Here is an 11,861-nt window from a genome sequence, read left to right as displayed (position 1 = left end):
GCCTATGTTTGTTTCTCTGTGCGGTGGAGTTGTGGGTGACTGAGGGCGGTGGTGTGCCCCTGGAATGGCGTGTCCTCTTGGGGATCTGTGTGCACCTTTTGGGCTGCGTTTGTGGAATTGTGTGTCGAGGCTCAGTTGCTGGTGGGGACTACGGCCCGGCGGGTGTTGAGTGTGAGCGGCTGTGCGTGGGGCGGGAGGGGCGGAGTGGGCGTGGGCGGTCCAGCCCCGCGCCGGAGCCCGGCTGCCCGGGGGCTGGAGCAGTGCGGAGCTCCAGAGCCCTGGAGGGAGAGCTGGGATCCCGGGGGCTAGCGCGAGTTCCGGGGGCACCCGCCTGGGGGCAGGTCCGCGCGGCCCACGTGGATCGCTTTTTCACTTTGGCTGGGGGAGAGGACCCACACGACGGCCATCCGCTCCTTCTTTCCGGGGCGGAGGGGCGACGGACAGAGCCCTTTTCCCGAGTTTGGAGCCCTGGCATCGCTGTGACCCGCACTGGATCAGATACACCACCTTCCCGGGTCGCGATTTGCTTGTCTATCAAATAGGTACAGTTGCTCCCTCGGGGTCTGTCGTGACAGCTAAAATGATCGCTCTTGACCAAGTGCCTGACACATAATAGGTGCTACGTTAATTGGATCGGAGTCTCCCTCTTTTTTTAATCTTTTTTTTTCTTTATCGTGGGTGGGGCTCTTACATCCTGCCCTCAAACCCCCACCGCGCGTGTTTTGTGCTTCTCTCCGGGTCCTAACTTACCCGCGAAGCACCGAGATTCGAGAAAGTTTCGGCTGCTGGGAGCCGCCTCCTCGCCGCACGTCCCGGGCGGCGCCGCCTCGGGTGTACCGGAGAGCGCAGCACCCGGAGCGGGCCCTTCTCTTGCTGCAAAGGCTCCTGCGCCCGAGCGGGACCCCTCTCCTGGCCAAGGCAGCGGCTGCGGGGGTCGGGAGCCCTTTTCTTCAACAAGTGCCTAGTCCCCGGGGCGTGCAGCTTGTGGAATTTGAGAGCCACGGTGTGAAAGTGGCGCTCCCCGCGGGGACAGATCTCGGGCTCCAGGGCGTCCCGGCCGGGCCTGGTCACAGTGAAGGCCACCCCCTTTGCTCCCCGCAGATACCGGTTCCCCCTAGAGGAGGATGTTTGCCAGGACCGCTAGTCCTGCCTTGGGCCTCCGCATTGGATGCCCTCCGACCCCACCCCCACCCCCACCCCTCCCACTCCGCTCCCTTTTATGGGCCTCACGCAGGAGGAAGAGGGTCTGCTGGGACCCTGCCTCATAGTCCCACACCTTAATTTTAAAAAGACTTAGTTTTGAAACCTGCTACTGGTAACATTGAACTACAGTGATTGTGCACCCAGCTCCAACCGTGATGCACGCTCTGGGAGAGTCCTGCCAACAGCACCACAACGCTTCCTCGGACCCAGCAGGGTGAGCTGGCCCCGCTGCCCTGCCGCCTTCTGTCAGAGTCAGGGAATCCTTCCGTCTATCTCTGTGGTTTCTTCCTCCCAGGACCCTTCCCAGTCTGAACAACAGATAACCTTTCACCAAGAGAGCAGCTGACCTCACTGTGCAGGAGGCTCTCAAAATGGAGCTGGCATAGAATGGGCAGGGGCATGGGGTCTGTGGGCCTGGCTGCCTCTGGGTCTGGGCTTCCTTTCCAAGTGTCAGGTGCTCCTGCTGGTGTTCTCAGGAAAGCTGGAATACTCTGCAGGCTTTTAGGACACGGGAGCAGAAACCTCTGGGTGGGGTCCTCAGGTTTGTCTTCTGCCGGTATGTAAGCCCTGAGATATCTGCAGTGACGGCAGGCCGGCGGAACCAAATAAGCTGTTTTCATCCTGATTTGGTGTTAGGGGCACATTTAGAATGCAGCCTGTTCCATAAAATGATTTTATACACTAGAGGAGAAAGGGCTTTCGATTTTCATCCTCCTCTTCCCCATAATCAGATTCAATAATAATATTTTTAAAAAATTAGTCTGGCTTTCTCAGAAGACAGATCAAAAACTGTTTCTCCCCCTGGTTGAAACCAGCTGTTTGTCTCAAGCAAACCAGCGTTTTGGCCCTAGATTTATTTCTGTTTCACTTTTGGAAGTGCCTGTAATTACTGAGCTCCTGAGGTTTTATTGGATAATATGCCAGAGAGAAGGCCCCGGGGCTCTGACTCTCACTTGCTGCTAGCCTTGCCTGCTCCCTTTGGGCTCCACTTTTATGCCTTTTGTAAAGTGGAGACTAGATGTCAACGTGTGATAATTTGGGAGACTTGGCATTGGGAATCAGATGCCCCGAAGGTCATATGACGTACAGAAAAACAAGAATAAGTCAAAATCCCAGAAAACCAGAGATTCGCCCAAACTTAGCCAATGACCCAGTCATTTCCAACAAGCCCTGGTGAGGAGAGACTCCAAGAGAAATAGAAGATTTTGGACAGATTCCTTCAGAACTCATCTTAATGCCCCCTTCTGGCCACAGGCCTGTGGAATAAGGACCGCATGGACAGGAGTAGACTCCCTGGGTGTACGCCCCCCTGCTGATGCCTCAAATGGTACCCAGCTCTATTTCCAACTGGAGCTGCTGTGGAGTTTCATCCTGGGGAAACAGTAGTGCTGTCTTCCAGGGCTGTACCCAGCCCTACAGGGCCTCACACGCATACTCCCGAGTGTTGCCATTCACGTAAAATACCAGGTGGAGTGTTTATGCATGGGACAGTCTATCTCTTCATCACTTCTATGGTCCTTATCCCACACTTACTCTAAGACCTTGTGTTTCTGGTCATAAGTGGTAAAGTGCCACGTTCAGAAGCACCAATTTATGAACCAGTGATAATCCAGGATACCGTGTTTCCCCGAAAATAAGACCTAGCCGGATAATCAGCTCTAATGTGTCTTTTGGAGCAAAAATTAATATAAGACCTGGTCTTATTTTACTATAATATAGGACTGGGTCTTACATAATGTAATATAATATAATATAATATAATATAATATAATATAATATAATATAATATAATATAATACCAGGTCTTACATCAATTTTTGCTCCAAGACATGCATTAGAGCTGATTGTTCAGCTAGGTCTTATTTTCGGGGAAACAGGGTAGGGAGCCTCAGAGTTTATTTGGCACCAAAGAGTAGGCTACTTGGCAGCTGAAATGTTATCTAGATTGGGATCAGACTTGTATTAGAATTTAGCATTCCAACCAGCCCTAAATCATGCTTGTTTGTTGTGGGATAATGCTTCCAATTTGAGTTGCCAGCCTATTCTTGATGGGGGATTACGTGTCTTTTGCTAGTTTATAGTACCTGATGTTGTGCTTGGGGAAGGAGGGTACTGTAGACTTTAATTGTTCTCAGCTTGGGGACTCACCATTCTCCCACCGTCTCATTGGGTTTCTTTAGCCCACACATAAGGCTGTGCACCTGTGCACCTCATTCGGCCCTTTGGGTTGAATTTCTAATTAGGGGATGACAGAGAGTAATTGTATATGGAGATAGCAGAGCGGGCTTAGGGGGGGGTCTCTTGCCCCATGGAGGAAAATGTTTCCTTCAAATCACTTTCCACCACACACACACACAAAAAGGTTGGAATCTACTGGTGTGGGTTTCAGTGTAACTTCAGGTGACCGATACAGTTTGAACCGTGGAATGTTTCTTAGGCATGGATGAGCAACGTCCAAGTCTAAAGAATTGTTTTAAGTTATTTGAAAAGCCCAGTATATCCTTTAAGAGAGCTCTACCTTGGCCATGTCGTTTGAAGTATAATCGAATTTCAGAGGCAAAGCTTCATATCTTTGCATTTATGAGGCATGACTAACTAAAGACACCTTCAAAAAGAACTCTGGCTCTCTTCTTGTTACAGCCCTCTCCTGCCTGCGTCAGGACAGCCAAGAGGCATTTTTGGGTACTTTTCATGTATCTTTATAAGCCTAGTGCACTCCTTAGGCTTTCTAATCCATAGCTGTGTTTTCTGGGTATTTGTTTCTTTTTAGCACTCAGGGTGCAACCCAGAGTGGCAGGAAGCCAGTAGACTGGGGTAGGGGTGCCGGCATCAGCCCCTTGTCCCTCATCAGATGAGAAGTCTGAGGACCACGGGTCTCTGAACATAGCCTAAGAAACGCTCAAGACTATTCAGTGCTTACTCCACTGATAAAGCTGCCATGATCCTGAAGACAGTAAGAAGGCTTTGGAAGTGCATGGCTCCCCTCAGGGAAGTCTTCCGTAATTGTCTCCATACTCTGTGGCTCTAACCAAACTCTTCCTTGTCCCTCTAGTCAGTCACTGTACTAGGTGTATTGGCTCTCCCGGCGTTCAGACCCAGTGCTATCCTCCAGGACACATTCAAGCAGAGCCCAGAACCCCCCACCCCCAACGCTGAAACCCATCTTCTACCTGTTATGGTGAATGATGCCCATCTTCTTGTTTGTTACAGCTAGAAATCTCAGGAGTGGTTTTGTGCTCTTCCCCTCTTCTTCCATCCATCTAATCAGTCGGTCCTCTGTTGCCCTGGCCCCTCCTCCCCATCCCCCATGCCTCTTCTTTACTGGAGCAAAGCTTTCTCATCCCTTAGCCTGGAGCTGTGCTTCTGGTTCCTTCACTGTAGTCATGCTATCTTAGGTCAATGCTTAAAACAGATTGCGTCATCTCACTACCACCTGGTCACCTCCCAGGCTCATTCTCTTCCTCAGTAAGTGTTCCTCTGAATACCTACTGTGTGCCTTGTTCCAAGCTGGGCTCGGGAAGTTGAATGCAGGCCTCAGCCCTGCCTCAGGTGACGTTGATCTTGCACTGGGGATGAGGAAAGCATCAAACAGGCCTGTGGAGAATGACAGGTGCTGCAAAGGGGGCGGCTCTGGGGAAAACATTGTCTAAACTGAATGGGGACAATGGCTGGAGGTGGGACTGCAAGGCAGGGTCATTCCAGGGCCTGCCTTTCCTCTCTCCCACTGGACTTCTTTATTGGCTAAACTCCTTCTCATCCTTTAAAAACTCTTCTTAACCAACAGCTTTATTGAGGTATAATTTATTTATCATAAAATGTCCCCATTTTAAGTGTACAATTCAGTACTCTTCAGTAAAGGTACAGAGGTATGCAGCCATTGTCACAATCCAGCTTGGGAACATTTCCCGTCTCCTCTGGAAGCTCCCTTGTGCTCATTTGCTGTCACTGCCTATTCTCACCCCCGGCCCCAGTCAACCACAACTTGGCTTTCTGTCTCTAGATTTGCCTTTCTTCCTACCTCTCCTTTCATAGATTTGGCTCAAGGGCCTCTTCCGTGGGTCTTCCAGTTAGAATTGATTGCTCCCTCAACGCAGATGAAGTAGCTGGGTGCTTGTCTGCTTGTGGGATGGAGAGCTCTTTGCCGTAGCAGCCAGCGGTCTTGCTGGCCCCTCATCCCTCCCCTGGTGCTGTGCTGGGCGCCAGCGATACACCCAGGCCTGCTGGCCAGACCCACTCAAGTTGTTTTCCTCACGGTTCTTTGGTGAACTCCTGACTGTGTCGCAGTGTTGGAATTTAAAGTGTAGAGTGTATAATGGTGATGTGGGTGGGGCCCCGCTACATGCATTGTCTTGTTACAGAAAGAACATGTGAGACAAATGGCATCAAATCTATTTTTAAATGAAAAAAATCAAGGATGCCCAGAGCAAAGTAAGTAGCCCAAAGCCGTGGCAGAAAGTAGAAAAACCAAGAATTAAACTAGGTCAGTCTCCCTTCGGCACTTACCTGATAGCAGGGTTACTTCCTTCTGGGGCTTTTCCTGGGCCGATGTTCACTTTTTCCTGTCATTGCCTCTAAAGCAGTGTAAACTCCTTTTCGGGCATGAGTGGTGCATGACGTCTTGTTTTACCCCAGTACTTGGCTCACAACTGACCAGGTAGAAGTGGCTCAATGTAAGTGGGTGAATGTGTGGCGAGGTCTGGTAAACAGACAGAAGAAGGGCTTTGGGGAAGGAGGGTGTGAGTGCACTTCCAGGACTTGTGTATTTCAGAATTCCTCTTCTTGCATCATTTTTGTTCTTTGAAGAAAGTAGCAGAGGAGGAGACCCATTTTACAGGTATGCAACCCGAGGCACAGAAATTGTAAATCTGGTTCTGTCTGGTGTGTAGACCACCAGGTCACAAATGGTCTTAATCCCACTGATGCAGAGACCTTTCTCATGGACAGTAAGAGTGTCTTGCTTCTTCCTGAACGATCAGGATTGTTCAGCCCTGCTTTGCGAAATATCCCAGGGTAAAGACCAGGGACGGGGTCAGGGAGACCTGGGTTCGAGTCTATCTCTGCTCTGCTCTGTTGTTTATTGGCTGAGTGATGCTTTCTGAGCCTGAGCTTACTCAGATGCAAAGAGAGTTCTAGGCCCACCTCAGACAGTCACCTGAGACCTGAAGGCAGAGTGTCCGGTCGAGTCTGGCTGCTCACATGTGTGCAGTAAATGGTGCTGGCTGCGGTTGCTATTTAAATGTTCTTGCGGGGTAGTCCCCCCTCCTCTACTAAGTATTTATTTTCAAATGCAGGTTTGTTAGGCATGTTTTGACCCAGACTGTAGTACAAGTCATCTGACGTGAGAACGTGTGAATGTGTGTGTGAAGGCTCCCGGAAGGGAGCTGGTGATGAGGGTCATGATTTGGAGTTTGGGGAGCTGCCATTTTGGATGTTCCCACCTCATGTCTGGGAGAAGCATCTCCCAGGGTCCTTGATGATGACCCCGAACTTGGTGGTCTGCACAAAGAGATCTGCAGTTTCTTCCTCAGACATCAGGAGGCCTGCACCTGTTGACCCCTCTCCTCTCTGAGTGCTTGGAAAGCGTTTATTAAGTTCGGATGTGTGTGTGCGTGCTCGCGTGCCAGTGGGTTGACAGGACTCCTGGGAACATTGGCAGAATTACGACTCTGTGCAGCGATGTGTATGTGTGTGGATCACAGTGTTTCTGTCCCCCACCCCCCAGCACAATGATCAGGTCTCTGCTTCCTTCCTGTGTATTTAACAGACGTTTCCAGAAAATGGAATTGACGCCAGTTCCTTGCTCTTCCCTGTCACTCCCATCCTTTCTCGTTGCTGTTCTGTAATCCATGTTTGGAGGGAAGTGAGAACCTCTCAAAATCAATTCTCTAGGTTTAAAAAAATCCTTTCCAACGTTGTACAATTTTCTGTGTTTATGTGTGTGGCTGGAGAATGCCTCCTGGCAGAGTGAGTGTGGGATGTCCTGAAGAGCCTGCCCTGACGTGGGGCCGAGGCAGAGCTACGGGCAGACAGAACCGGTCTCTCTCTCTCTCTCTCTCTCCCCTCTGCCCCTAGCCAAAGCATGGCGTGGCCGTGGCAGGAATGAGGCTTTATTAGAACTCCCTCCGTTGTGCGGTGCCAATCGCATACTTGGTGACGCAGCCTGGACAGTGTGGCTCAGCTTCCAGGGGTGGGCGACAAGATGTGAAGGCTGCTTTGGCTTCTTTGGTATCTTCCTGCTTCCCAGTAAGTAAGGTGGGAAAAGGCCTCAGACAGATGCTAAGGCGCAGCTTTCCTTCATGCTGGACCTTTGGCATGTACGAGCCATTCTATTCTCTGGGGAGTGCTTTTCCTTCTTTCTCTCTGAAGATAGGATAAAGAATTGCTGCTTTTATTGGCATATGTTCTTATTGATATGATCTCACCTGACCTAAAAGCAATATGGCCAGGCTGATTGTTCTCAGAGCTAGCCGTAAGGTGAATGCTTATGCTTTGGGGAGTTATTTTCACCATTGTTGGCGAAAGCGAGGAGGAGTGAGAGGAGAGGAAATGTAGCACAGGTAAGGAATTCCAGATTCTCTCCACCAGGGACCCCCGAGCAGTGCCAAGTTCTCACTGCAGCCCCTAGCTCCTTCCCCCTGTGTTTTGTCCGGGGCCAGTTGCTGGTTCCCCAGTACAACCACACATGATTTATGGGTATGTCTGTGATGGTATCTTGAGAAGAAATGAGCATTGAATCAGTAGACTGAGTAAAGAAGACCTCTTTCACCAATGCGGGCTGGCATCATCCAATCCTTGGAGGGCCCGAATAGAACAAAAGACAGAGGAAGGAGGACTTTGCTCTGTCTGCTGAGCTGCGACATCTGTGCTGAAGGGGCTTGCTTTGCAGGCCCAAATGTGTGTTGGGCCGGTGAGTGCACTGGTGCTGTTCTGGGGGCTCATTGCTGATTGGTGAGTGTTTTACGCATTCATGGCAGAGCAGAGGAGGGCAGGGCAGAGGTCTGCAAGCCATCTCAAGGCTTTATGGGTTGGTGGAGTGACCCCCATCCATTATTAATATATGGCTTTAACGGGATGTGGATGGTTTTTTATCTCCATAGCTCAGTTTCCTCATTTGTCAAATAGATCTCAGGGCTAGAAAACCTCTGAATTCTGTCAGTTCTACAATTCAGGACAAATGTTTAAAAATGTACACTTGAGTTGTAAGGCAAACCTAACCTAAAGCAGAGAGAGAATTTTCATAGCTAAACACCAAAAAAACCCAAAAAACAAAAAAAGAGGAAGCTCTTAGAAAACACAGACACTTTAGCCAGGCTTTAGCAGACATCTTAAGGGCTGGCATCATAATTCAGAAGAAACTGATAATATTGAGGAACACATTTGTGGAGCTCAGATTAGAAGGAAGGGGTAGGGCCAGAGTTAGGAGGTGACGTTAGGGAGGTAAACGCTGGGTTTTGTCTGGCTATCTGTCCATACAACACTTTCTTATAACTTCCTGTGCTGGGAATAGTGCTGTGTGTTAAGGAATCTGAGATCAGGCGGGCTTGTGGTACAAAGGAGTTGAGTGATTTCGGTGGGATATTTGCTGTGGGAGGCTGGCAGTTGAGCTAACTTCTTAGGCTCTCAGTGCCTTATGCAGAAGCTGTTTCCAGTTCCTTTAAGAGGACATCAGCAAGAAAAAGCAGTGCCCAGGATGTTGCCCACCTCCTTGTAATGGTACAATTCTGTTCTTTCTAGGAGGTCTTACCACTGATGGCCTGAGAAACTGGTGGACTGGACTTCTTGTTTTGATTACTTGTGAATTAGAGAAAAGAATTAGGGAGTACTGTAGAAGACAAGTAATTGTATTATTTTCAGACACAAGTATATGTATTCATGCATACTCTTGACCAGATTTCACCTCAAATTGGTCTTTTTAATGAATTCCTGAGAATTCTTTGAAATAGAATTCAAAGTAATTCTGGTAGTAAACTAGTGGGCATTTGCTAAAGGGGTTGCAAATAAGCAATTTAAACATTTCTCCTAAATGTGGGTCTGAGAGCAAGATATAGAACTATACTGACAATTTCATTTCAATTCTGTTTGGGAGAAAAAATAGAGAAAATAGATGGGAAGGAAATACACCAAACTGCTAAAAATGGTTGAATCTGATGGGATCATGGGTGGTTTCTCTTTCCTGCTTTTTCATATTTCTTTCAATTTTAAAATTTCACCAATGACCATGTATTACTTTTGCTATTGGGGGAAAAAGATTTTAAAAGGAATCCAAGAACGCATTCCTGTGATAACCTTGTTTACCCTCTTTATTTGCTTGGCAAACTCTTTTTATAGTCAGACTGGCTGGAACCCACAAATTCCATACTTGTGATGATTTCATTTAATGGAAATTTATCATAATGCAGCTTTAGAATTTGTTAATTTCATCTAAATTCCATAGTGAGAGTAACTCGGTTAACTGGGATATAAAGAAAAATGTTCTGTGTCTTCCAAGAAATTCACCATTTCAACATGGCAGAGGGTAGAGTTAGTGTATGACCTAGAATGTGTTTCTTCTTTTTTGTTTGCTTGAACTTGGGCATTCACTTTGTTTCTTGATCTAGAAGGAGCCTTTGCGGCTCCTACTGTGTTAACCTTGGGTATTTTAATGAGGTGGTTTGATCTCCTTGTACCACCTGCCCACCCCCCCGTCTTTCTTTGTTTTTCCTTCCCTTTTCTAATCACCAAGTGTACACACAGTGGCTCTCGTCCAGGAACAATCTCCTTATTGTTTGTATATAAGGCTGATGTTTTTCAGCTTTCTCTTTGAAAATAACTATTTCTATTCCCCATCTCTGCCCCTCCTTCATGTTCGCCTGGAGTAAGACTGCTGGTCTTCTGCTCCTGTGAGTGGGAGGACTCCTGGGGCTGACCCTTTTCCCATCCCTGTGCTGCTCCTGCTTTGGACCTCAGATTGACCTGGGGCTGACCTGGTTATCTTGGGCAGATGTTGAGTTGACTGACGTTATTTACTGGCTGGTCAGCAGGGCCATCTGAGCCCTTGTTAGAGCCATTCCTGACTTTCAGAGGCATCCCTCCAAAAGCTTCTTAGGCTATTATTCCCCTCGTTTTTCAGAGGTTTAATCTGTCTAAGTTCAGGATATTAAGTCAGCAGCAGAAAGTTATGAAAATGAGGCCAGCCATCAGAGAAATTGGCGAATGTGAAAGATTAATTTCAGGGTAAATGAAGGAGAGAGATATTTGGGGGACTGGGCTATCTCTCCAGGCAAACAATATTGCTATAAAATGTGAAAAATCACAGGTTGCCTTTTGCTACTATCTCAGTGGCTGCTTATAGTTTCTTGGGTTAGGAATTTTTTAAAAAATCACATCTTTATAGTTTGCTGTTCATATTTATGATCTTGAGAAAATATAATTGTCAGCAAAATTCCATACACATCTGGTAAATTATTTCAGGATCTTCACCATAAGGAAACCATATTAAAAAAAAAAAAATTAGTATGGTGCCAGTGTTCAGAAATTGCTATTTTTGAAAGCCGAGTCCTAAGGTTATTGCAGTATTCCACATAAAGACAGGAAGGAGGTTCTATCACTGGAGACAGGTAGGTTACCATGGAGACTGGGTGTGTCCCTGTGGGTTCCTGGGAATCTCAGTTGTTCTGGAGAAGGAATAAGCTTCACTTTGTGTGATATTTCTGAAATTATGTATGTGAATGAAATTTTTCTAAACAAAGGTCATATGTTTTAGTTGACTTACATAGTGGTTTCTGACAGAATTTTGCCCTCCATTCTGTTTGCTTAATTATTAACGCAGTGTAACCCTACCTTTCCTGCCAGAACGCTTAAATGCATCGAAGGAACACCTATCCAGTACAACAACCAGAACAAGATCTTTTAATGAAGGTAGGCCTGCTCTCTTTAGTGTGTATGATGATTTTACCGTCTAATTCAGCAATTCTATGGTGGGTGCCAAACCTGCTCTGGGCCATGGGGGTACACAGTGAACAAGATTACCGGGGTCCCTGCTCTTGTGGAGCTTATATTATGGTTGTGACCCAAGACAGTGGGATTCAGGGAGGGGCTGTGGGCTGATCTGCTCCCAGCTTCCACGACCAGCCACAGTCTGTCCAGTGGGGTGAGTGGGTCCCGGGCGTTGTTAGAGAGATGCTGCAGCAACTGTTTTGTTTGGTCTGTTCTTATTCATAGACATTTTCCAGTACTCAGAGCAATGCTTTATCAGTCTGCTGCCCATAGTTTTATACACTAAAAAAATCCTGTTCATGCCTATGCTTGGGTCCTTCCCCATCTAATAGTTCAGAGGCAATCACTCGATGGCTAACTGTGTGGAAAACTCTTTGCACTTCTGGGTCTTGTCCAACACTGGGCAATATCCTTTCTCCTTTCCTCCAGTTCTTCAGCGTCCTTAGACCCACAGAAACAGAGTGTCCACAGCACCCGTAGCTGGGGGCCATGGTGGGCACCCCTGCCCCTCTCTCCTATGCTGTGCTACTTTGCAGTCAGCTCATCAGCGAAAGGCATGCCCCCTTTATTTCCTCTTTTTTGTGGGTTTATAGTAAGTAGCTCCATCGCTGGACAGCGTGTTTTGCACAAGCTTGTTAACTGGTGGGGACCTCGACTGCACTTGGCACAGCCTGAAGAGGCTG

The 11,861-nt window shown here is 47.8% G+C and overlaps 1 protein-coding gene across 10 annotated transcripts in view; it reads left to right on the top strand.

Annotated features, from left to right (window-relative positions):
• The window catches only part of HPCAL1 (hippocalcin like 1), a 90,703-nt gene that overhangs the window by 587 nt on the left and 78,255 nt on the right, over positions 1–11,861 (top strand). The window contains exons 1-2 of one of the 10 annotated variants that reach the window (XM_081069031.1): positions 5,624–6,037; positions 11,035–11,100. The exons of 3 other annotated variants lie outside the window; for them this stretch is intronic. The gene's annotated coding sequence lies outside the window, so the exon portion shown is untranslated. Of the gene's footprint in view, positions 1–194; positions 543–5,623; positions 6,038–7,199; positions 7,447–11,034; positions 11,101–11,861 lie in introns of those variants that run through there. 6 more of the 10 variants (XM_081069035.1, XM_081069033.1, XM_081069036.1 and 3 more) reach the window with 6 other exon arrangements.

This window comes from Rhinolophus hipposideros, assembly GCF_964194185.1.
Source record: "Rhinolophus hipposideros genome assembly, chromosome: 12".
Taxonomy (NCBI): Eukaryota; Metazoa; Chordata; class Mammalia; order Chiroptera; family Rhinolophidae; genus Rhinolophus; species Rhinolophus hipposideros.
This window is presented reverse-complemented; position numbering and strand designations above follow the sequence as displayed.